Below are 26,476 nucleotides of genomic sequence, written 5' to 3'. Positions count from 1 at the left end.
CTATGATCCCATTCAAGATTGCAAAAGGACTCAGTAAAAATGAATGGAGGGGAGGATAGGTGTTTAGGTGGGAAGAGTTTGAATGGAAGGACAATTCCTGAGTAGAAAGGAGAAAATCTGAAGAAACTCAGGCCTTCCCTATAAGTAAGATGCAGATTTAAGGCCCGGAATTGAGGCTAACTTTAAACAAAGTCCACAGGGACAGAAGGATGACATCAATGAAATAAAGAGCAGAGTGTGTGGGGACAGTGAGAAGGGCTCACACCCTCTGTACACCTCTGTGACAAAAGGTTCCCTTGGCAGAAGTGACGCACAGAAGGTGTCAGGAAGGGGGAGCTGACTTCAATCTCAGAATAAAAAGTCCCCATGGTTTTCAATCTTCTGTGTTAGTTTACTGTACCTGCAGGTAAGAAAGATATTTGAAATTCCAGCAGGAAAATAATAGAGGTGATTTATTTTTTTCGGAGCTGGGGACCGAACCCAGGGCCTTGTGCTTGCTAGGCAAGTGCTCTACCACTGAGCTAAATCCCCAACCCCTTAGAGGTGATTTTTGCAGGGGAGAGTTTAACTACTAGCATCAAATAGATAGGATGATAAGGTAATGTCACTTTGGCCAAATGCATTTGAAGAATTACAGCGTTCTTTTCATAGATTAGAGAAATGTACATTAAGATAATATTCACATTGCCGAAAAGATCAGGATCTAGGAAACATCAAACACATACATAAAACATATGGAATATATTTTCTCAAAACTTGATTGAAGAACATTGAAATGAAGACATCAAGTCTGTACAGACATTGATAAAAAGTTCCCTTGAGGAAGGCAAGAAAGTTAACTTGAGGGATATGAACCCTCCAAAGCGAATCTAAGAAATCTGCAAAAAGGAGAACTGTAGCTTTGGAATGAGAGATGAGAAGTGAATGCTTCCTTTTGAGATCTGATGTCCTCACAGCTCTCCTTGGGGACTAGGACCTTCCTGCACAAATATTTCACCCAGGAGTTGGCTTCTCTAGTTCTTAGATGACCACAGAAAAGGAGTTGGGAGGTCATGATGACCACCTTAAAGTGGAGGGTGTAGCAGTAAGTTCATATTGCCTGTTCTTTAGATGGAGCAGGGAGATGGCAGAAGGGCATCTCCAACTTTGATTTGCATAGGAATCATCTGAGCACCCACTTAAAAGGAAGAGTCAGATTCAGTCTGTGTGCTTTGTCAGAGGAGGTGGCCCTGGGCTCCTAGTAGCTGAGAGTCTGCATTTCTAATGAACAACCAGTGATGTAAGAGCATCCTCAGATATCTCTAAGTATAAGAACAGGCCAAATGGTTGAAGCAGACACTTGAGGGTTCTTTGGAAAAGTCAGATGGATGTTGTTTTCCTGGGGCAAGCATGCGAAGGAATGTTTTGTTAAAGTGGACACAGGTGTGAAAGGCTACGGCAGACTCATAAAGCAATGTTTCGCTGAAGCAGACACAGGAGAGAGGATGGTCTGCTAAAGCAAGCACATGAAAAGACATCGGATGAAGGATTCTTTGCTAACAACACGTATGTGTTGGTCCACCTTACATTTTGTGCTATCTCTGTTATGTCATGCCACCGCTGTTGCTAACCTGACTCTACCAAATTGGACTGCTGGTGTATCTGTGCTCTGTTTGCAAGGGGATCGAACTGCCGCTGCTAACCTGTGAACTGAACTGCCGATTGCCAGACAACACAGACAGGAATTGCTCCAAAGAACCCTTCTAGACATGTCCACTTCCCCTGTATCCTCTTTTCAATCACCTCTGGTGGGTAGTGGGCTAAAGGGAAGTTATCATGTTTAAGAACCATCATTAAAAATAAGATTTTAAAAAATTAGAGTTACACATGGTATCAACACAGAAAAAAACGTGGATGTGGCAAAATCTGACAAGTGACTGTGGCTTGAGTTTGTGTAACAGAGAGGAGGGGAGGGAAAGGAAACAGGGAGAGGGGAAGGGGCATATAGTTGAAGATCAACAGGGAGACAGTTTGCTTTCGCTGGCAGTTCAGGGTTCTATTAAGAGATAGGAAACAAGTAGGAAGGGTGGGAAGAAGGGAACAAGAGTGAGAGTGTCACCCCAGGCTGTTGGTGCCTCTCTGATCTGTCTTTGCTGGCCAGCTTCCAATACCTTCTGTTCTTGCTCATTTCTTAGATGTACACATCTTATTTCCTTGACATGTCCATTTTACTTGGAGTATTTTTTCTGAGATAAGCTCTAGTCTCACTCTATATACTAGACCAACCTCAAACTTATGCCACTCCTGCCTTCAGGTCCCTGAGGTTCAGATTATTGGCTTGAGCTACCAGGCTAGGGCTATTCCCCTCTTCTGTCACTAACATTTTTGTATTTACAAGTGTTTATTTATTGAAATACAAAGAGGATCTGTGGGTCCATGCTCTTCTTTCCAATGCTATTAGCATCTAGCCCAACACAGAACATGGCATAGTGCACATTTAGTGAGCATTTTAGATGAAAAGATGAAGCCATGTTGTTGTGACCCAGACTCTCTGGAACTTTCAGACCAGATGTAAAACCCAACTGTTAGGAAGTCTAGTCTCAAAGCCATCAGAAAATATTAATGTAGTAAAATGAAGGCTAAAGATGTGCAGAAAAGAATGGGTATGTTTGTTTAGTCAAATGTAATCAACTTAATATGGGAGAAAACACAGATTCAGCATACCTGCTGTGTGTAGGTGTAGTAAAAATACATCATTTTATATTATTGAATCCTCATAAAAATATTATTAGGTGGGTATCAGGACACAGAGATTGCGTTATTACAAGTTATCTTCTCAGGTTCTTAATGTGCTAAAGAGAATTGAGTTCATGTACCCTATCAGTAAGCTCTTCGAAGTCCTAACTCTGCCGTCTGCGACAGCCTATAATGCCAGCAGGGTACAGTGGTCTCCTCTGGCTGCATCTGAGATATTTCTGATTTTTTACTAGATAATATGTACTGAAAAATAATTATTGAGGGAATGAAGGGCTAGCACATTGCCCATTTGGAAATTATGCATCCTTCTCATATATTATACTGTATGGACTGAGATGTATGGAAACATATCTTGAGATGTGTTCTGGAATTCTTTTGCCATGTTGGAAAATGCTTCTCAGTCATTGCTCAGTATTTCTTTTACTGGTACCTAAGGAGCTTTTTTTTAAAAAGTTGTTTTGAGAACTTAATACATGAACATTGCATCTGTTTCCTTTCTACCCTTTTCTCCTCCAGCTCTCTTCCCATATCCTCCCTCTCCAATTCATGATCATATATGTATGTATATAAGTTGTATGTGTGTGTATGTATGTATGTATTCCTTTGTAAATATGACACAAGCTAGAGTTATCTTAGAAAATAGACTTCAACTGAGAAAATGTCTCTGTGTCAGATTAGTCTGTAGGCTATCCTTCAGGACATCTTTTTTTTTCAAGCAAATATACATTTTTTAATATAAAACATGTAGATGGAGAGAGTATTGTAAGGTTTTCTTTCTTTTAAAAATTTTTATTGGTTATTTTATTTATTTACATTTCAAATGTTATCACTCGTCTCTGTTTTCCTTCTGCAAACCCCCATCTCCTCCTCCTCCCCTTGCTTCTTTGAGGGTGTTCTCCCACCCACCCACTCCCACCTCACTGTCCCAGCATTCTCCTATACTGGGACATCAAGCCTTCACAGAACCAAGGGCCTCCCCTCCCACTGATGCCAGATAAGGCCATCCTCTGCTACATATGCAGCTGGAGCCATGGGTTGCTCCATGTGTACTCTTTGGTTGGTGGTTTAGTCTTTGAGAGCTCTGGGGCGTCTGGTTGGTTGATATTGTTGTTCTTCTTATGGAGTTGCAAATCCCTTCAGCACAGGACATCTTCTTAATTCATGATTGATGTCGGAGGGCCCAGCTCTCAGGGCAAAATGCCATCTTGGAAAGCAGTCCTGGGATGTACAAGAAAGCAAACTGAGCAAGCCAGTAAGCAGCAGTTCTCTGTGGCATCTGCTTCAATTCTTGCTTTGATTTCTTTCTCTGACATTCCTCAGCAATGGAGGTGTCAGATAAAAAATATCCTTTCCTCCTCCAGGTCATAGTCTTTATCAGAACAGTAGAAATTTACCTAGGACACACACGCACACATGCACACATGCGCGGATGCACATATACCTTATTGAGTCCCCTTTGCATTGCTCATGTGCTCGTTCCTATGTCCTGGGAAGACCACTCAGGATTGGACCACCTATGTGGGAGCTTTTCCCTGAAAGAAACTGATTCTCCCTCTTTCAGCATCTGTTGACCACCTGTCTTCATCAATGGTGGGAACGTGTGAACTTTGCCCTGTCCAGGGAGCATATTCCCCCCTTCTTTAACTTTGTATTGGTTCATTGTGAACTTCACATCGTGCACTCCATTCCCACTCATCATCTCTCCCTCCACTTATATCAGCCCTCCAGTCTTGCAATCTCTCCATAACAGACAAAAAAATCTTCCTGTGGAAGCTGCAGTGTGTCAAGCGTGTCCCACAGTATACCTTATGTCTACACTTTGCTTGCAAATGTTCGTTGCAATGACTTGTTGGTCTGGTAAGAGAACTCTGGCTTCTGCCACACTATTAATACTGGACCCTCACTGGGACTCCTCTCATATATCCTGTTGTTTCCTGTGTCACAGAGATCCTATAGTTTTATATCTGAAGAACTAGCCCCTTCACAAATTCTAGCAATTGATCAATGGGGTAAATTTTGGGGTGGGCCAATTAAAACCCTGTATCTTTGCCTGAGAGGTATCTGAGATGATCAGCCCACCTGTTCTCCCACTCTCATGCACTTGGAGATTGGTCACCCATAGCCCTCTACTGTTAAGCAGGTGAGGTGCACCTGTTCTCAAGAGTGCTGCAGTAGGTTGGGGACAGGGACAATTTTCCTGCTCTCATGACCTAGGGCCATCTTTCCTGCCTGCTGTGGGTACCAAGGAGTGAGGGGAAGAAGGGAGAGCATTTCTTCCTAGCCCATTCTGGCACATAGCAAATGAGAGGCAATGGTAGCTCGCCCATACCACCCACCATCAGGGTCAGTTCTACTGGGCTGCCCAGGTGAGTACAGGGCCTGCTCTCCTGAGGGCTGAGGAATGTGAGGGGCAGTGCCAGGTCTCCTGCTCTCATGACCCTATTGGGGCCAACTCTCTAGCCTGTCTCCTGTGGCAAGGGCAAAAGGGAAGGAAGGGGATCTTTTCCTTGCCAATGCCACCTCAGAGCAGACAATAGACAGGGCCAGCTCTCCCATGCTCATGCCCTCAGGCCCAACTCATGCATAACCCCTACATCCCAGATTAGCTCAACTGTACTGCCCAGGTGAGGTGCAGGATCTGGTACTCCAAGTGCTGCCTCTGGTGAAGGGCAGGATCAGCTCTTTTGCTCTCATGATCCCAGGGCCAGGGTCTTAACTGCCTTAGGTGTGAGTGTGTGGGTATTTCTCCATCGTTCACACTACCACAGGGAGATGAGTGGTAGGGGCAGTTCTACACTCAAATCTTTGCAAAGGCTCATTCACAGCTTCTGCAGTGTGAGGGGCAGATCTCCCAAATACTGCAGCTGCTTAGGGGCTGGGTCAGCCATTAGGGCCAACTCTCCCATGACACCCACATGAGGGGTGAGACCAGTTCTGCACAGCCCTCAGATATCAACATGTCTCCCATGGCAGTCCAGACCAAGGGCATCCACCTGGCTTTGGTGCTAACAGACCCTTGCTGTTGCAGGGTCACAGACCCAGACGTGGCCCCCAGTGTCAGCACAGGTAATGGACTTGTTTCCAGGTGGCATCACCAGCTACTCATGTCAGGCTGCTCCTCAGTACCTTCAAGTCTCTAGTTCTGTCTCTCTTCTTTGTATACTTCTGTTTCTGTTTCTCTTCCATCTCTCCATCATTTACTGGCTCCTTTTAGTGATGCCTGGGGTCTCTGAGCATCTGGAGTCATTTTGGGTGTGATCTGGGAAGTTCTATGTCCCACTCATGCATTATGGCACTGAGCAGGGGTCATCTCGAGCCTAGTCTGTCTCCCCAAGGCCTGGGAGGTGCTGGACTGGTGTTCATCTTAGGGTAGCTTCCTGTCCTAGCCCCATGGTGTCAGTCTGGTGGTTGCCTTAGGCTCATTCCTCTTCCAGCCCAACTGAGTGACCATCAGTCTTGGATATACTTCTGTCATGGGTCTGCAGTCTCAGCTGGGATTCTTCTAGTCTCAGACTTGCTTCCTGTCCTGAGAACCTGACCAGGACTACCTTGCACCAGAGTAGTGGTTGTCTCATGGTAGTAACCTGTCAGGGTCCCCTGGCACCAGACTGGTGGTCGTCTTGAGCTCACTTTTTGCAGGGAATGTTAAGCTACTAATCACTCAGATGTCTATAGGTCAGGACACCGAGTGTAGACATAGCTTCTCTCCTCTCTGCCACCTACTGGCTCATATGTGACCCACTTCCGCAAAGCATTGAGGGACAGGCAGAGATCTTTTTAAGATGGATTTTCTTAAAAGCGTCATCTAAGGAATTTAAATCCACAGTCTTACTGAAAGTGTGTGTGTTTGTGTGTGTGTCTGTGTGTGTGTGTATGAAATTTCTGTTATTTATACACATTAAGAGTAAGGTGTTTACATTTATTTTATTTTGGTTTTTGAGTTGTATTGCCCTATAAAGCACATGCTGACTGGAAGGGTGAATGTAACGAGTTAAATGATAGTAAACAAACATTTAAAATGAGCTTTGTGGAGCAGGAGAGATGACTCAGCAGTTAAAACACTCATTGCTTTTGCAGAAAATCTGGGTTTAGCACCAGCATCCACATAAAGGCTTACAGCCCTCTGAACTTCAGTTCCAGGGGATCCGATGCCCTATTTTTGTGTCCATGGGAATCACAGAGGCAAGAAGTACACATACATACATGCAGACAAAAACAGCCACATAATAAATAAACATAAACAAATCATTAAAACAAGCTCTGTGTACAACTTTAGGGATCTGTGATAAAGCAAAGGTTGCCACCTGTCTTCCCACATCCATATATTCTTTCTTTTTAATAAGTATCTGATGGTAAATATGCATCAAAATACATCGGCATTTGGTTGAAGAACTGCTGCAACATCCTTCAGTGAACTGAGTCCAAGGAGCTGAGTGACTCCATGTCTTTGCCTCTCTTTGGCTTGCCTGACCATATAGCCAGCAAATTACAAGCAGTGTGTGAGAGAGATGAATGTCTCCATTAACCTACCATAGTTTGAAAAGTGTACTACACACAGGTACTGATACCAATCCTATTTCCATTACATTTTAAATTATTAATCATTAGTTATATGTTGAATTTGTGTTTATCAAGCTCTACCCCTTAAACATTTTTTTCAGGATTTCTCCTTCCTCCCTTTGCAGTCACAACATAATTATGGTGAGTCCCTTTAAAATGTGTGCATAGATGTGCAGACAAGAAATGAAACAACATTGACTGTTTAATGTTTGCTACAAAACATGATAACTGCAGAAGTCTATTAACTTCTTCTTTATGATTTAGTACCAGTATATTTTGAATTTGGAACAAGGAGGATTCTCAATTAGGAAGATATCATTAAATCCTGGAATAATCAGGAGGTTATGGGAAATAGTAAAACAGAGAGAAAATAAGATTTAATAAAGTTAGAGATGATGGAAATCACTTCCTTCAGTTCCTTCAGAGTTAAAAGAAGAGGGGAGAAGCAAGGAAGTGTTTGGAAATTCACTTTGGGTGACTATTGATTGCCTGGGAAAAGAAAGGTCTCAAGGTTAAACTACCTGTCAGAAGTAAACCTCAAACATAGGCCTTGGGAGAACAAGTTTCAGGTAACCATGCTGGTGATGATCTAGACTGGGCAATTACCCACTGATGCAGGAAACCAGGAAGGCTTGTCACCTGCAGGCCTGGCAAGAGAGCTTAAAACTCAGTGTAAAAAGTGACATTTGGAATTTGGCTTTCTTAAAATTTTGTGTATGTTTGCTAGGAAATTGATTGCACAGCCTTTAGTAGTGGCAACCAGCAGAATGACTCACAATGAAGTATGAAATTGGGCAATAAAATCATAGAACTCTTAGAGATTTGAAATGAAATAACAAAACACACAAAAACAAGGACAGAGTTTGGTTGCCTTGTAAAGTTGAATCAAGAGAAATCATTTTACAAGATTCAGTGTTTTGCTTAATTTAAGATTGTGTAAACACAAAAATCTCTCTCTCAAGGCATGAATTATGCAAAACAAAAAATTGTTAAATATGCTGAATGGAGCATTTACATAGTAGGCACTGTTAGTGTGTAGGGGAAGCCACTCTTCTCTGCCTTCTGTAGCCAGACCCACAGTTTACTGAGAGAGGCAGCGTGCTCTGCCCCTAGGACTGAGCTAATCTCTGTGTGGGTTAGGCACACACTCTTTAGTTGTGTTTTCATTTCTCAGCAGCCTTTGCAGGTAGGTGGTCATATGACTTGGCTCCGACTGGTGACCTGTCTTTACAAAGTTTGCTTGGTAGAATCTGTAAAAGATTTTCCTGTTCTAATAAAAATACAAAGAGAAAATGACTCTCTCACCCCTCCCCCCTTATTCTGCTGTGCTTGGAATTATGTGGAGATGTGCTGGTTGGTTTGTGATCCTGAAGTGACATAGTAGAAGATAGAGCTGATATAGAAAAACAGAGGAGCATAACTCAGTAAAAGCCCCTTTTTAAAAAAAAATCAAGCCCAGCTTCTTTTGGAGATATTTATTCAGTTTCTATTTCAGTGCATGAGTACTCTGAACAAGATGCTGTGTGTCCATTGTTGCATGGGAAATAGAACATGAAACAGCCCTAATGGAGAAGTAGGAAGTTTCTTTTTTGACATCAGGGCAGGGCATTTGGTGCTGACTTGCTTCCAGAAGGATAACAGAAGTATTGAGTGCGATCTTCTGAGGCCCCTTGACTGAGGATTTATGCTGAGGCACCCTTTGGTCATCCTTTAACACTAAACACAACCACATTCTCGAGGAAAAGGAAGAGACTAAGAATAACAAACATGTCTCTCTGAGCTATTTTCCTCCCCTAGTCTATCCACGTCAATCCCCACTCCTGCTAGTTTAGTAGCAAATGAATGGGCAGTGAAGTGAAACTACTTTAATTCAATCCCTCCAATCTTTCAACACATTATTAGTCTTTGGAATCTTGCTCTGTTAAAATGTCCTCTTGGTTGAAACCTTTGAGACCAGGGCAGACTATTTGCTTTAGCTCAAAGCATTCTAATGAATACCAACAGAAACTAAAGCTAGGTTCTGAAAGCGTCATCTTGTGTATTGATAATGGCATTTATATGAAAGCTTCCTCAAATGAATAGAGTTCTAAATGATGACTACAGAGGAGTATAATGAAGGTGAACCAACTTCAGCTAAGTCTAGGCAGTGGAGGCAATAGAACCTCGTTATACCAGCAAGACAGTTGGAAGGTTCAATTTAAAAACTTGCCTCCAATATTTACTAGTTGACTGTTGGCAACTACATTAGCTGTGTGACCTACAGATGACTCATTGGTAAAAACTGAACAATAATATCACCTCCATGGAGTGCTTGTGAGTAACTTCAGTCATCAATTACTTAGACAGTACACATCAATGTTGTGGTCAATGTCAACTCACACATACACCATGGTTCAATGATGGTGAAAAATTCTTGTCACCTGAGGACAGTGTAGTTCTCATAATTTGTTGCTCAACATGCTATCCTACCTCTCCTAGATAAGGGTTTTTCAAAGTTATCTAAGCTGGTTTTCAACTTGTGATCCTACATTTATTACTTTCATATTTGTGGTGATTCTGGTGCAAACAAGACTATCCACTGCTAGTTGTAGAAAGGCATAGTTCATACAGGTATATAAAGAAAATAATACTTCATGGTAAGAATAAATTATTATGCTATTGCTTTATGTATTTGCCACGCTGTATTTTGTACCATCAGTTCAGACTGTACTTTTATTGACCAAAACAACTGTGCTATGAATCTATTCTTCTGTCAGCAGTCTCACATCTTGTGTTTACTATATTGTCTTAGTTCTATTGCTGTGATAAAACACTTTAACTGGAAACAACTTTGGGAGGAAAGGGTTTATTTGGCTTATGCTTCAACATCACAGTCTGCCATTAATGGAAGTCAGGGCAAGAACTCAAGGCAGGAACCTGGAGTCAGGAACAGAGAGACACAAACACCATGGAGAACTGCTGCTCCCCATGACTTATTTGACCCATTTTCTTTTACAGCCGAGGAACACCTGTCCAGGGATGGTAGCACCCACTGTGGGGTAGGCCTACTCACTTCACTTATTAAGAAAATGCACTACAGACATGCTTACAGGTAATCTGATAGAGACATTTTCTCAACTGAGGTTCTGCCTCATGGATAACTCTAGCTTGTGTCAGGTTGACAGAAAACCAACAAGTACATATATATCTTTAAGGCAGTCTCCAGGTCATAATGAATGATTGATCTGTAGAGTAAGTGGAAACATACTCTATGATAGTTACACATCATATTGGAATGTGCCCCAAATGTTATGTGTGATTACATTGAACGTATGGGTAATGAGTTGTTTTCAATTTGTGACATTTTTGGGTCTTTTATAAAAGTAACTTGAAACAACTTATGTTTCAGAAAAAAAGGGTTTGGATTACTTATTCTTTTCATTTTGCTCTGGATTTACATTTCTATTTTTAAGATGTAGAAATAATTTCAGTAAACATGGAAATAAAAGGGTAGAAAAATGTGAGAATGCAAAGACAGAAGGGTAGCCCTTTAAACAGAAAGAGGGCTTTGGGTCAATTCCCTGGTTACCACAGAGTGATCACATCCTCACAAGATACCCAAAAGAAAAGGATTGGCTGAGGCTCTCAGTTTGTCCTTGGAGACAAGGATCCTTCTCCTCTTAGTCATGTGTACATATCACAATCTCACCCAAGACAGAGTGGGGACACGAGATGGAATTTTAATTCTCTCTTCTGGGTCAGGGTGCTATGTGTCAAGGTACTGTACATGCTATCCTGGCATTCTATAATGGAGATTTAGTCAGGTGTAAATGGAACTATGGGACTCATGGGGGAAACTTAACGGGCAAGGTAAATTTTAGGAAACTTTTGATGAGGATGTGGTTGAAGTATAATAGAATAAAACAAAAATGAGAGAACAGTACTACCTCCCCCACAGTGGAAAGCTGGATGATAAAGAGAAGTGTTGAAAAATCAGTGAATATTTTCAGAATAGGATAAATGGTGGCAAAGAGTAAATTTCATTCCAAATTCCAAAAGCAAACATTTTTTTCATGTTTAAAATTTATTTCTCTAAAACTTCTAATTTTGATCATTCTCCTTAAAATTAGCAAATTTCGTGTTGTCAAAGCTGTTTGTGTACTTCCTCAGGCATACCTGCGGGTCCTTCCAGTCTGCATTTCCTTATCTCCCCTCCACCCACTCCATTCTTCCCACAAATATCAGGAAGGTAAGTTATTAATGTCTGCCAGGGTAGACGGTGTATGGTAGTGCTCCAGGAAACAGAACTGAAGAAATGCCTACCTTATAATAGACCTCATGCCAGAGAGTGAAAGAAATTTTAAGAGACATAAATATTGCAGTGAGTAAATGGCCTGCCCTCTGTGAAAACAGCTCTGCCCACAAAGCACTGTTATCCAGCAAAGGATGGCTGACTTTGTCAGAGAGGCCAGAAGAGTTGCAGGGCAGATGGAGGAGAGCTCAAGCCTGGAAGAGGGTCCTCTGAGGTGAAGAATTTCATGCCGATCTGTGAATAAAAGTGATTGCGTTCATGACTCAGGCTGAGGCAAGCAGGAGGATGTCTCACAAGAAGGAAAGGGTATAGGTAAGTGACTGCAAGCAGAGGCAGTCATAAATAAGCAAATATGGATTCTATAAAACTGAGATTCCTTTCATGTCAGATGTAAAACTTCAACACCAATACTCTGAAAGACAGAATTCCCTAGACAGGACAAGAGCAGGTCATAATGAGAGGCTATTTATGTGGAGTTTGGTGAATTAGAAACTGTTGGTGAATGTTTTCCTAGTGTATCAGAACAGTCTAGTATCTGTTCTGGAATTGAGAGAGCTGCTAATCAAGACTATTGGAGTCTATGTTTACTGTTCCAGAGGAGCCTAATAAAGAGCCTTTTCTCTCTTTCTTTCTTTCTTTCTTTCTTTCTTTCTTTCTTTCTTTCTTTCTTTCTTTCTCTCTCTCTCTCTCTCTCTCTCTCTCTCTCTCTCTCTCTCTCCTTCCTTCCTTTCTCCCTCCCTCCCTCCCTACTTTCTTTCTTTCTTTCTTTCTTTCTTTCTTTCTTTCTTTCTTTCTTTTTTTCTTAGCAAATGGTTCTCAAAGGAGGAATTGAAACTCCTGAACTTTGATTTCACAGCAAGGTGAAGACAACACTTATGAACTGCTCAACTAGAGCATGTAGGTGGCACTGGGTAGCACTGGGGGAGGGAAGGTGCAAAGGCATGTACAATGACATCAGGGTCTAAAATTAGATGTAAAACACATTGTGGAGAGCTTTAAACCTCCCACTAATCAATGCTGCATCCACAACAACGTAGGAAATGTGATTCCAGGAGGCAAAAAATAAATTAATATCTTAGGGAGATATAAATAATGGTCTTGTTTTATTTAACAATGATTTTGGAAGATTTATCTTCAAAGTAATCTTCTCAGGGATAAAACTACTATGTGGTATTCTGTAACCCCAGAGAACTTTATTTGACCATTGAAGACAGAAAATGTTAAAGCAGAGTGTAACAAACTGAACACAACACAATGACTACACTTGTGTTAAGGCTGTGAGGAAACTCTCATTTGAGAGTCAAAACTTATTTTGGGTTATCAAAATTAGATTTGTGCTGAATGGAAAAACTGTCTCCTCATTTTTGAATGACTTCATTTGAAAAGCAACATGTTAAAGATCATTTCACATACAAGTTGCCAGATAAAGTTGTGATATGATAATCAGTTGCCACAAAGGCATAAGGGGATCTTGGAAACTCTGCAAATTTCTGATCTATGCTATGTTCAAAATTTAGCTCGTGTAAAGCACATGCATTTCAGATAATAGTGCTACCTATATACTGCTACTCAGAGCCCGTCAGCTGCTGCACAAGGTACTCCACTGAGGCACTCCATTCTTGGTTCTAGGGAGGTTAGTTGGTTGCCAAAAGACAGTCCATGATCAATGGTGCGAACATAGGAAGGCCTGCTCCCCTACCTTCACCTTTGCAAGATTTTATGGGCCAATTTGACTAAACTACAAAATGATTGTTATTTCATTAAACATTTCATTAGTATTTGCAATTGTTTTGAATAATGAGAAGGTTCTCACTATTGGGTGGGCACTATGTATGCTGTCAGGTGTAACTAGGCAAAGATTTCTTCATCTTGTCTCACCCGGCACCATCTTTTCTACCCCACTATGAATAGTGCACATGTTGGGAAATCATCTAAATGTGTTCTATAAACTAGGGGTGAAATACCCCAGCTAACTGCATGTTCTTGGCTTCTGTTAAACTGCTTGCTTGCTTTACTTGGTCTTGCAACTCCCAGCCAGGATTTAGTTTCCTGTGTTCTCTACCTTTAATATCTCCCTGCAAAACATGTTTAAAGCTGCTTATTGAGCAGAGTTTCTCTCCAGGCCGTCAAAGGCCAGCTTAATACACTTTCTTGATTTGGAGTTCGGTTGTGCTGAGTGGTTTTTGGGTCTCTACCCTGAAACACTTAGGACTCAGACAGAACAAAAGGGTGGAAGGAGAAGAATTTCTTCTGTCTCTCTCTGATTACTTGAATTGTGACCTCAATGTTGTCTTGTCCTCACTAGATGTAGGAACTGTTCTCAGATCTCAGAACTTGGACTAGGACTGAAAATGATAATATGCTGACTGGTTTTATGTCTACTTGACACACTCGAGAGCCATTTGAAAGAAGGGTACCTCTATTGAGAAAACATCTGCATAAGATTGGGCTTCAGACAAGACTGTAGGGCATTTTCTTAATTAGTGATTGATAGGAGGGCGCAGCCCACTGTGTGAGGGATAATCCCTGGGCTCATGGAGCAAGCCAATAAACAGCATTTCTCCATGGCCACTGCACCAGCTCCTGCTTTCAAGTTCCCGCCCATCTTGAGTTTCTGCCCTCATTAATTTTGATGAAGAACTGTTATATGGAACTTTGAATAAAACAAACCCCTTTCTCCCTAGATTGCTTTTGGTCATGGTATTTTATCAAAATAATTGTATCCTTTATAAAAAAGATACCTTTCACTTTCCTGGACCTCCTGCTATAGCCAAGCCTACAGGACTTCTTAGCTTCTATAATCACATAGACTAATCCCTAATACAACAATGTCAACAATCTCCCTCTATTTACACCTGAATCTGTTGAGAGAGAGAGAGAGAGAGAGAGAGAGAGAGAGAGAGAGAAAGAGAGAGCGAGCTAAAGAGGCAGAGGGTGAAGGAGAGGGGATAAGAGAAAGTAAGAACAACTACAGGCAAAACTAATAAAAGACTATTCATGTTTTTGGATATAAACCTAAACATTCCATCTAATTGTGACCCTGAATAGTCCAGAAGTTGTAAGGACTACTTCAGAAGTTTCCTGCTATTTATACTTTCCTATTATATTAGCCTGCTTTTCTGTCTATAGATAGTACAGGTGATGTGAAAAATTCATGGTTTTTCTGTCAAAAATTTTATTGTGAGAACATTATTGGGTTGTAGGTCTGTTGGACAGAACTTCTTCCAATTGTTGACTAGCTTACTCTACTCTTGCGGCTGTGGCTACTTATTCTAGGAACCAGTGCCTTTCTTGATGCCTTCTATAATGGCTCAATAAGCACTTTGATTTCAGAGATAACTTGGTGTCAAGAAATTTTCTTTGTTGTTGTTTGTTGGTTGCTTTTGCTTTTGTTCCTAGATTGAAAGCACCTGGTAAGGTGGGCTGGAGTCTCTGTGGTCTCTATCTTCTCAGTCTGCATCTTTGACCTATCTCCATGCTCTGATTCCTGTTTTCCTGATTTCTCAATAGTTCTGCTCTCCCAAGAATCCCCATCCCCCTAATACTGACATCCAATTTAATATTTCCCACAGGGAATCCAACCTATGTCAATGAGTCATAGATGGCCAGACAATTTCTCAGAGAATGCAACCGTCTATTAGAACCAAATTTCTTTTTCTTCCAAACGAAATGTGTTTTGTTCAAGATAGAAGATGTGCGTTTTTAAGTTTTAAGTTCTTAAAAATGTACTTGACTTACTGTAGACCACCAAGGATGAAAATCTCCCAAAGCTTCTGTGTCAGAATAACCAATAATTTAAAATGACTAATAAACTAAAAATGAAAGAGTATAATTTCCTACAAGAATATAGGTTCAAAACTCTTTATAGTATACAAAAGTTGATTCTGCTTCTATGTTAAGAGAATAATGTAACAAGAACGGTAGAGGCTACTCTGAGACCATGAGGATGGTTTAGGAAATTTATCAGTATAATTTGTTAGATCTAGAAAGGAAATGAAGAAAGCCAGTGATTTTACCAATAAACGACTGGAAGGCATCATAAAACCCCCAAGCTCTAACTAATAAAAATTCCAAGAAAGTTAGAAATAAAGGAAAGTATTTAAATATAATAGACTTCTTTTTTTTTGCCAAAACTCAATAGCAAGTACTATAATAAATTGTGAAATACTGAAATTGTTTCATTAAAAATAGAGTTGATTTTAATTTAAAATGAATGTTTAGTGAAATTGATCACACCTTTCTGTCCCACTGACTTAAGACTCTTTCGAATGCAATGACTCCCAGGATCTGTTTAAGCATCTCTTTTCTCAAGTGCACTGGGATGTTATGCAAACAGGTGTATTCCTTGTGGGTTTTTGCAATCTCAGTCACTTGAACAAAAATTCTTGATGGCATAAACAATCAAATGAATAGAATATTAGAAGTCTGTACTTTATAAAAGGCATTTTATAGTTTCTTTCCTACAGGAGGATTGTGTCAGTTTGGTTTATATATGAGATGTGGAGCATACTATGAGAACAATTTGCAAAAATTGTTTCCCAAAAGTCCACCTAAAGAATTATATGTATAGCGTCAGAGACTGAAGAAGCAAAACCTTTTTGATTTTCATTATGCACCATTCCTTTGAGATATTAAAATACCACATAGTTCCCTGCAGTAGCTTATAAGGTTCTGTCTATGATTGCTCTAAGATTTATTCATCATATTTAGAAGTTGGTTTGTGACAATATTAGAAATATAACAAACACCACAGCTTATTAAAATTACCTTTATACACCTTAGAAAGTCCAAGAAACAAACTCAAAAAATGAAAACATACTGAGTAATGTTTTTCTTAAAGGAACTTAAGTCTTATGTCCCTTCTATCCTCTAAAACCAAATTTTCCTACAATATACTTTTAAAGTTTCAGAGAACATACACATACTGAACTTCCCTGGAATTATCAATTATTTGACTTGATGTTGATAGCCCAGGCTTTCTTTGTGCAGCTTGCTGCTATACCTTCAGACCTGAACACCTCTTGGTGCTCTCTTCTCTCAGAGGCTGACCACTCTGAGATGTGGTCAGTTAACACAGGCTAATGTTCAGCAACCCGCACTTTATGGGCTGTCTACACCTGAGTTAATGAGCTTTTGTTTACTATTTTTGTGTTTATTGCTTAAGACGCTCACGGACTGGAATAAATACAGAATGAAAGGGCTCAGAGCCAACAGAGGATCTCACAGCTCCATCTTCTTCTTCATCCTTTCCTAATGGCTATGTCCTCTCAAGGCTGGTCTTTTTGTTTGTTTGTTTGTTTTTGTTTTTGTTTTTTTGGAGTGACCAGCATACTAAAAGCTACATTCTTAAATCTCACAAGGCCAAGAACTCTAAAGGATTTAGAGAAATACATTTTTCTTCACACCCTTCCCTATATCCTTCTGTCATCTCTATCATCTACACATCTGTTCCTCCTTTTTTTGTTTTTAAAGTTTCATTGACTACTATGTATCATGTATCCAGCATTTATCTATCTATCTTGTACTTTTTATGCATATAATCCGTGCTGGTTTAGTCTCCAATCTCATTTCCTCTCTCTGAGATAATAATACCCTAATTTTCCTTTGGAAACCTTTTTCCCCTGACAGTATGTTTGATGGGATCTGGATGTCTTCTGTAGTTTCATAAGGGGACATGGATTCATTTCTGTCTAGTTAGAGGAATGCTTGGGGACTGTAGATAGAATTATTAGGAAGGGTTATAGACCTTCATGCAGTACTGCAAAATTGGCAGAGTTTAATCCTGCTACTGCCTGCAGCCATATTCTTTTTTCCCCAGGGGCAAGCTCTCCAGTACTGCTCCAGCTAGCCCACTTAATGCTGTCATCATCAAGAGATAGGGTCAGCTATCCCACTTTCATGTTGTCAGAGAGGTTTATCCATATTCATGCTCCCTGTGCTGCCCAGTTGAGGCATGGGGACCATTCTCCCAAGTGCTGCAGATAGCAAGGGGCAGGCTCATCTCTTACACCCTCAGGGCTGACCACCTGCCTTCTCTATTAGGCTGGCTCTACTATATTGACCAGGTGAGATGCAGGGCCTCCTCTCCCAAGTGCTGCAGTTGCAGCCGTGTCTTAAATGGATGAAGGGATGATATAGATATAAAAGTCAAACACAAGAGAATTAATAAAGTGGTGAAAGAAGACAGCTTTGACGAGAACATCTGAAGTGTGATTCTAACCAGAACTGAGCTTGACGTAGAGATAAGGAAAAAGCAACGTACAGAAGAAAGAAATCATTTTGGTGTATGGTTCTAAACTGAGAGGCTGGAATGGCAGGGAGATATGTGGCAGGCAGCAGGAACAGTAAGCTAAGAGATCAATCACATCTCAACTGTACCCTTGGAGCAGAAATCATGGGCATGAAACAAGGTGAGGCTACAAACCCTCAAAACCTATCCTTAGTGATGTACTTCCTCCCCAAGGCTGCACCTAGTTCCGTAACCTCCCCAAACAGCACCACTAACTGGAAACCAAATATTTAGATACATGGTCCTGTGAGGGACATTTTTATTTAAATTGCTATAGTCACCAACATGAGTTTTGGACAGAGATGTTTATGTGACAGACATGAATGTCCATGAATCCATGATTAGAAGTGAGATATTCTGGATTAGATGTATTGGATAAAGAATAAAAAGACTTGAGTTAGACTCCTGAAACACACCTATCTGCATGGATGGATTGAGCTACATTTATTATTGAGTTGGATCAAATAAAAAATTACCTCAAGGAACTGGAGAGATGGCTCAGTGGTTAAGAGCACTGACAGCTCTGTCAGAGGTCCTGAGTTCAATTTCCAGTACCCACATGGTGGCTCACAACCATCTGTAATGGGATCTGATGACCTCTACTGATGTGCTTGAAGACAGAGACAGTGTAGTGTACTCATATAAAATAAATAAATCTTTTTTAAAAAAATCACCACAAAAGAGGACTGAATAGAGTTACTTAGAACGGTCAAAGAAAAATTAGGGGTAGAGGGCAACTCAGAGGTGGAGACCAGGCTTTGTATTGAGGAGAGGGTGGTGAAAGATAAGACAAGCAGGCTACAAAGGCCAGGGAGTTTTCAGTTGGTGGATGCTATCATTTCTGTTCATCTGGAATGTATCATGTCAGGTTTGTTACTATGGGAAAATACATGCTAATGGGGAAAAGAAGAAATCTTGAGAAATTCTTGATTATAAACCATGCATCAATATTTTAGAAGACTGAAAGGTTGATCTTCAGTCTAGGAGGAGAATTGGGAGGTCTTACAGAGTTGTTCTGGTAGAGATGGGTGAGAAGGAAGATGGATGAGAAAGTGTCAGGCTGATGGGACACTTTCACAGAATGTGGCAAAACTGTGAAACTGAACAAACATTCATGCGATTCAAGTGATTGGCGTGATTACTGTACCCGTGTTCTCATTTGCAGATGGAGATGTAATGGCTCCCATCAGCTTCTGTACTCTAAGGGCTTGGTCTCTCACTGCTGGTGGTATTGTTTGGCAGTGATGGAAAACAGTGGTCCTCAGCCTTCCTAATGCTGCAACCCTGTAATAAGGTTTCTCATGATGGAGTGACTCCCACCCCCGACCATAAAATTACTTTGTTGCTACTTCATAGCTGTAATTTGCTCTAGTTATGATTTGTAATGTAAATATCTGATATGCAGAATAACGCATATGTGACCCCCAAAGAGGTTCCAACTATCATGTTGAGAACCACTACTTTAAGAGACCAGACTTAGTGGAAGGCAGTAAGTCACTGTGGGATGTCTTTGAAAGATGCATTTTGTTCTCTCTTATCTCCTTCTCCTGATTCTCCTCCCTTTTGCCTCCTCATTCTCTCTCTCTCTCTCTCTCTCTCTCTCTCTCTCTCTCACACACACACACACACACACTCACTCTCCCTTCCTAGCTGCTATGAGGTAAGCATATTTCTTTGCTTTGCCATCTTGCCATGATATTTCTGCTTTACTGCAGGTATAAAAGCGATTGCAACAGCAGACACACTCTACGATCTTTGAAACCTTGAAACAAAATAAGGTTTCTTTCTTTAATTTTTAAGTTTATTTTTAATTGTTTCTTACATTCCAAATGTTGCTACATGTATGCTAGGGGCCACAAACCAGCCCATGTATGCTCTTTGGTTGGTGGCTTAGTCTCTGGGAGTTCCCAGGGGTCCAGGTTAGTTGATACTGCTGGTGTTGTCATCCACTGCAGCTCCTTGAATCCTTCCCCTCTTTTCTCCCTCAGAGCAACTGAGGAAAGCTGACTAGCATATGGGAGAAGGGATAGATAGGGAGGAAAAATAAATGAGAAAAACTGAAACAAGAAATTAAAAAGAGACCTGAGTGGGGGAAAGACTGGGATAAGTGTACATCCGAGCTCTCAGCTTCTCAGCTGTGGAACTACCTTGAGGTACTGTCTTTTAACAAAGTAAAAATAAGGACACTAATATTTCCCGCCTCACAGAATTATTGTATACATGTTCCTGGCACATTGGAGTTCTTGGAAGATACTTTACAATATTCATGAAGCAGTTGGGAAGGACTGGACATTCATAGGTCATAGATCTGAGGAATGAGGGGGGATGATTATGGTTATTGCCCAAAGGACACAGAATTTAAACAATCATAAATGATGCCTGCATTCTATAAAAGAAAGAGTGAATGATGTTTGTGGGATTTAGCCACAAGGATGGTATTACTACTAGAAAACATAATTTTAATAAAATGATGTGGATAGAACCCAAAGATGTTGTATTTATTTGGAAGGGAATGGATGGGATCAATGTTAATTTTAAAAGAATTTGGCTATAAAAGGCAGGAGAGGAGAGGGGTGGGGTTGGGAAGAGGGAGGAAGAGGTGGTGGGAGGGTGAGGAGAGAATGAAAAAGAACATAAATAGCACAGGAAGCAGGGCATGGAGTAATGACCGTCTTAAGATGGGAGAAATCTGAGCCTATTCTATCTTGGTGGGATAGAACCTTACCTCAGAGGCTGTCCATCACTCACAGTCATGGAACTGTCTCTTCTAATAAAGACCATCTTTTGATATCACAAAATTTGCCTTCATAGTCCTTTGCTCTATATCCCTGCTGTCATTTAGATTTAAAGAATACAGTGAAGACATAAAAAGCTCAGCCTGTTGGGAAGCTTAAATTTGAATCTCATGCTCCGAGAGGCTTATTAAATTGCCATGGTTATAAACTGAGCTCTAATCCGTGTTACGTAGTCTCCTGCATTTTCTTCCCCAATGCAGGGAATCTTCTCCCTGGGATAATTACTCTTCGATGGCTGGAGGCGTCATCAAAAATTGAGATAATTACCCTTAACAGGAATAAATGAATTTTGAGTGTATCATCTCCTGCAGCTTAAACCGGGGCAATGGAGGTTAACAGACAGGGTGACTCTTGGCTGGAGAGCTACATATAAGTCATTCCTAATTGGGGGTTTCACCTTTGTTCGCCTGAGCAGCTGCCAGAGAACTTTCTACATGTGACTAGAGATAAATGAGGATGACTTGGAGATGTTTGTATCCCCAAGATGAACAGCTTGGTGATTCCTTTGAAATCCTAAAGGGGATGGTGGTGATTAAAATTACATTAAAACAATAACTCAGAGAGTTCAGAAGTCTTGAAGGAAGAGGCATGGTTCAAGGAAGCTCCTGGTTAGTGGGTCTGGGATTCTATAGCTTGCTTTGTTTTTCTTCATTCTAGAGGGAGGCTGATGTGGAGAAAACACTCTTGACAGGAAGAATAGTAGGGTTGGAATCAGTTCTTGGGGGCCCGAAGAAAGGAATGAAAGGGAAGTCTCAAAAGAAAGACCATGTGTATGGTTTCTCTGTAGTTACAATCTCGTCCCCTCTTCAATGGAAGAGAGAAAGATCAGTATTTATATGTAAGCCTGGTCAGGTAACTCTGTAGCAACAACCTTGAGAGGTGAATCAGGGTTCTGAAGATACAGATCCAGCTTACTCCCATCGCTGGCAGTGGCGCTCTGATTTCAGGCAGAAATTGTGCCCCTTCAGACCCTCTTCCTTTATCCCATACACAAAGCAGTGGAAGGAGATGACCACTCCCATTCTTGTCCAGTCTGCATTCTGTACATCTATGAATATGGATGGAGAAGCACATATATGGGAGAGTTGAGAGAAACAGCTTTTCGTGTATTTGCTTGGAGAATTTTATATGCCATTCGATTAAATGGAAACAGGAAGAATGGGTATGAAATCCAGACATCTTAGGTCAACATGTGCTGGCAGCAATATTCTTATATAAAATTTTGGATAAACACTTACTATACACTAGCTTTCACCCCAAATATTTGGTTTTCAATTTCTTAATTTTTCGGAATGCTGGAAATTACTTTTGGTATGCCTGAGACTCCTGCGATACAACTTTCTGCTGCTTGAAACAGAAATGGTTTCAGCCTCAAAATAACAGCCCCTGCTAACCAATTCAAAGTCTTCCAAGTCACACAGACTGTCAGAAGCCAGAGCCTGATTTTCTGCCCAGAGAATGTATTTGTCCAGTCCATGAGATTGAGATCAAACTTGGGTATTATATTTCAGGTCCTAGTTGGGCAACAGACAAAGAATATCTGAGGGCATGAAGATGCCTTATGAATAACAAACTCTATCAACATTTTCCATGGAGCCATATTTTTGTCCTCTGAATAAATTAGGTCATAGGTGTATTTTCATAGACGCCCCCCAACCCCCGCTTTGGAAGCTTCATGATTGGCATGGAAGATGCCTCATATTTAGCAATCAAAAATGTTTTTGGAATACATGATGAACACATACGTATGATATCTGAAAGACTATGAGATATAGCATTAGGAATTTTTCCAGTTAAAATTTAATTACTGCTATCAATTTTGATCTATTATGTATATTCGAGGATTGACAGTTCATGAATTTCTGAGTAGATTCTTCTGAACTCATCTTGCGTTACAGCCTTAGCCTTGGAATACTTTAATGACACCTTGATTTCTTTTAAAGAGGAAATGAGAGGCAGTCTGTGTGGACATCTAGACATCTGTGGGCCAAGAAAGGGTGATACCTTTCCAAATGAGGGGGCAGGTACCTGCTTTCTGGGATCCTGATGTCATTTTATTGTGGGTACATACAGTCCCACAAGAAGATGTGGAATGGGACAGGTTCGATTGAAGGAGGATATGATTGCTTCTGACACCAAGAAGCACACTCACTCAGGTGACTTAGAAAGTGGTAGCTCAGTCATCGGTAATCATCCTAGCCTCTGATGGCAAATGTGAACGCAGATATTCTTTCAACTTGGCAATGTTTGATTCTGATCAAAGATTTTCACTCTTGATTAAGATAATTTTCCTGGAGGCTCTGCCTGTAGAGATAAGCCTTGCCATTCAGAACTAATACTGAGGGCTCCTCTGATCATCATTAAAGTGCACTAATGAGGCACTGGGTGTGAACACTGCAGATGACTGCTAAGCTGGGACCGAACAGCTGAAGGATCTCTGTATCCAGACAGTTGATATTTGTCTGTTGAAATATCATCACGTGTCTGTTTGATCCCACATATTTATTAAATAGTATGAAATGATATTTATTAGAGATGTACACATAACTTCTTAACTTTTCTCCTATGAAGGAGTTAAGGAATACATGTGGGCTGATCCCCTAATTCCTTATCTTTATGGATTATTGATAAATGGATTCTGGAAAGTAAAGTTACTTGGCCAACAATACTATTGGATAGAACTTAAATTCAGGTCTCCTGCTGTTTTTGAATTTTTGTTACAGGCAGTGTGCCATATGTAAGTGCTATATTTCACTGAAGCTTCACAATGGAATACTTTCTAAAATGTGGTCGTTCTTGCTCTATAGTATATTTTCCCAAGTCAGCCATCTGCACACATTGCTTACGATGCTTTCTTTCTTAGATTTCTACCATGTCCCAAATGCAACAGCTAAGATCTTGAAGGTACGTAGACTTACAATTACAGTAAACTCCGGAGCATCAAAATGACTTATGTCACCTTTGCTTATCAAGCTTGCCTTCAGGGTGGTTAGGGGCCATAGATATTGACTTTAGATTAGGCCTCATATAGTGCTTCTCCAACTGTAATTCTGAAGGACTGTATGGCAGATGTCACCACGATCACCACCTCTGGCTAAGTCCAGTCTTCATATTTGCCACAGGGGTAGGGGGTTATTTGTTTTGTAAGGTGGCTGATATATGGTGTAATGAAACTGTTTACTGGCTTTGAGGCCACCTTGGGCAAACCCCATTACTCTTTGACAGTGTTTTCTATTTGCATATGGGATATTATTTGTGTCTAAAGAGTAGTGCTGTGCTATGTGGAATATTAAGCAGGTCTTGTGAGGAATCTCAATTTAGCTGGTGCATGCTTGCAGAAGCTTGTTTGCACCTAGCTGGGAAAGGTAGCTGTTTCAAATCTCAAAAGTCTTATGAGATTGATGTCCTCCTCCTCCAAGCAGTGTAGGGAGGTATTGTTCCCTTCAAGTCTTACTGGAGATCTTTAGTCCCTGGGTAGCTGGCTATCCCAGCAAGAGTTGTAAACAGAGGGCAGAGTTCATATGACCTGGTATGCAGGCAATTGCTTACATCAGATGAATGTGGTGCTTGGACCAGACCTGGAATAATAAGAGGAATAGGGGTGCAGTGCCCTCTGTTGTGGCACAACCCTTCATTAACACACAGTGCTCTCGATTCCACTGAAGCCCCAAACCAGACATTCTATAGAATGCTAAGTAATCAAGATGTCCGAGTGATGCCTTCGATGTCACCTTAAACCCTTGGAAAAGTAGGTTTCTGGAAAATTAAATGCACGAGTACATAAAAACACCCAAGGACTTTCAGCCTCCCAGTGAAAAGGGACACAGACACAGACACACACACACACACACACACACACACACACACACACACACACACACACAATATACACTTAAGCCACATGTAGACTTTAAAGGACACACATTTCAATAACTGTAGTTGTTAGCTATTTCTAGCATTGTCCCATAACAAATGAATGTCATTTTAGCACACATCACAGAGTAGAAAATATGAAGTACATATGACAGTCAATGGCGAGACTGGAGGGCTTTTAGTTCAACTGTGTTTTCTTTTTGTCTTTAACATCTTTATTTTTGAAAGGATCTATAAAAGATGGAGGAATTAGACTCGTCTTCTGTGTCTTCAGGGCGGGAATGTCTCTTCTCCATTCGCAGTAACTACCAAAAAAATCACATCTGTGCTGTTCCATAGATAGTTGTTAAAACCCCAGTTTTCTCCCTCACTTTCAGATGTATAAATACACTTTTATGTGCGCTAACATAATCTCAATATGAATATGAGAAGAATAAATTCCTGTTAAAAATACCACCAGGTTGCTACTGCCTAGAATAAGAAATGATATGTCAATAAGACTGGAACATGAATCTCATTATCTCAAGTTATGCATACATGAGGGCTTGACCATGAATGCAGCAGCCAGGAAAACATCCGTTGGGTTGGAATGCCATGACTGGTACCCAGAGAAGCCAGCTGGCCTTGGTTCCCGTCTTTCAGACTCCATCTGAAGTCTGTTCATTTGTACTTGCAATGTGTCTTAAGCCTGCATTTCTTATCATGACCCTCTCTGCTGATTCAGTCTAAGCCTCATTAACTTTCACAGGGACTGGTACAAGAGCCTCCTAGACTTTGTATTTTGCCCTACTGCAAATAATCTCTTGCTACCCTTGTGGTCAAGTCTGGTATATCATGGTGGTTACAAAACTCTTCCTTTGCATGCTCCCCAAATTCTCCCCAGTGGTGTTGGAAGATGCAGTTACCTTGACTTTTTTCTAGTTCTTTCTTTAGTTCCTGGAAGGTGTTAAACATTCAGAGCATATGCACACGTTCATCCTTCTCACAGGTATCCTCCCTCCAACTGAGTTCCCTTTTCTACTCTTAGCCCAAATACACACTCTCTCTCTCTCTCTCTCTCTCTCTCTCTCTCTCTCTCTCTCTCTCTCACACACACACACACACACACACACACACACACACTAAATAAATAAATAAATTCCCTTTATTTCCTTTTCAATCATTCAGGGATTTTCATTTAATAAATTTATAATAGAATACCCAAATTCTCCTGTAATTCTTAGTTTATCAGTTGTTAGTTTACCTCTTGGGCTACTTAGGTGTCAAAATAACATCCTATTTTCAGAGTGGCTCATCAAGAACAGAAATGTATTTCTCATAGTTGTTGAGGCTGGGAAGCTAAATCCCAGACTAGCAGATTCTATAGTTGGTGAGGAACCAGTTCCTGCTTTACAGGTGGCAGGTTCTCAAGTCTTCATGAGAGGTGGATGAAGAGTGCACTCTTTGTACTTTTAAAAAAGGAGTGGTTTCATTCTTAAAGACTTTGCCTAAAAACCTCCAGTTGCAAGGGTCATCCTTTTGTGGGTGATGATCTTAGCAAATTATTTTAAGATAAAACTGAAGTCATGTTCTTCCCCAGTGAACAAGCTAGAAGAGGACAAGGACCAGGTTTCTTCTCTTCACTGGATACTTAGTACCTTGCACAGTGCCTATCTAGTACTCATTGGGATTCAAGAAACATTGATAAGTGAATTCAGGCATGCATTATAGTTAAGACAGCATGGTTATGCACTGTTAGAGTTTGAAATAGTTCACTAGACACAGGAGAGTCAAGCATTTCCATTGAGCTACACATAGTCCAGTTTGTAGAGCAAACTATGTGGAACCCACTAGAAAGTCTGAATTTGAGATCAGTTAGATCTCAATTAAGTCACTGACCTCTAATCTCATCTTTACCATCATTAACTTGAGAAAGGAAAAAAAATGTCATAG

General features: G+C 40.7%; 1 pseudogene; it reads right to left on the bottom strand.

Moving 5' to 3' along the window:
* Positions 1-6,377: 6,377 nt before the first annotated feature.
* LOC120100429 (small nucleolar RNA SNORA17) lies at positions 6,378-6,502 on the bottom strand (annotated as a pseudogene).
* Positions 6,503-26,476: the final 19,974 nt, after the last annotated feature.

This window comes from Rattus norvegicus, chromosome 1 (assembly GCF_036323735.1).
Source record: "Rattus norvegicus strain BN/NHsdMcwi chromosome 1, GRCr8, whole genome shotgun sequence".
In the NCBI taxonomy this organism is placed as follows: Eukaryota; Metazoa; Chordata; class Mammalia; order Rodentia; family Muridae; genus Rattus; species Rattus norvegicus.
Note: the sequence above shows the minus strand (reverse complement) of the source record. Positions and strands in the feature narration are given on the sequence as shown.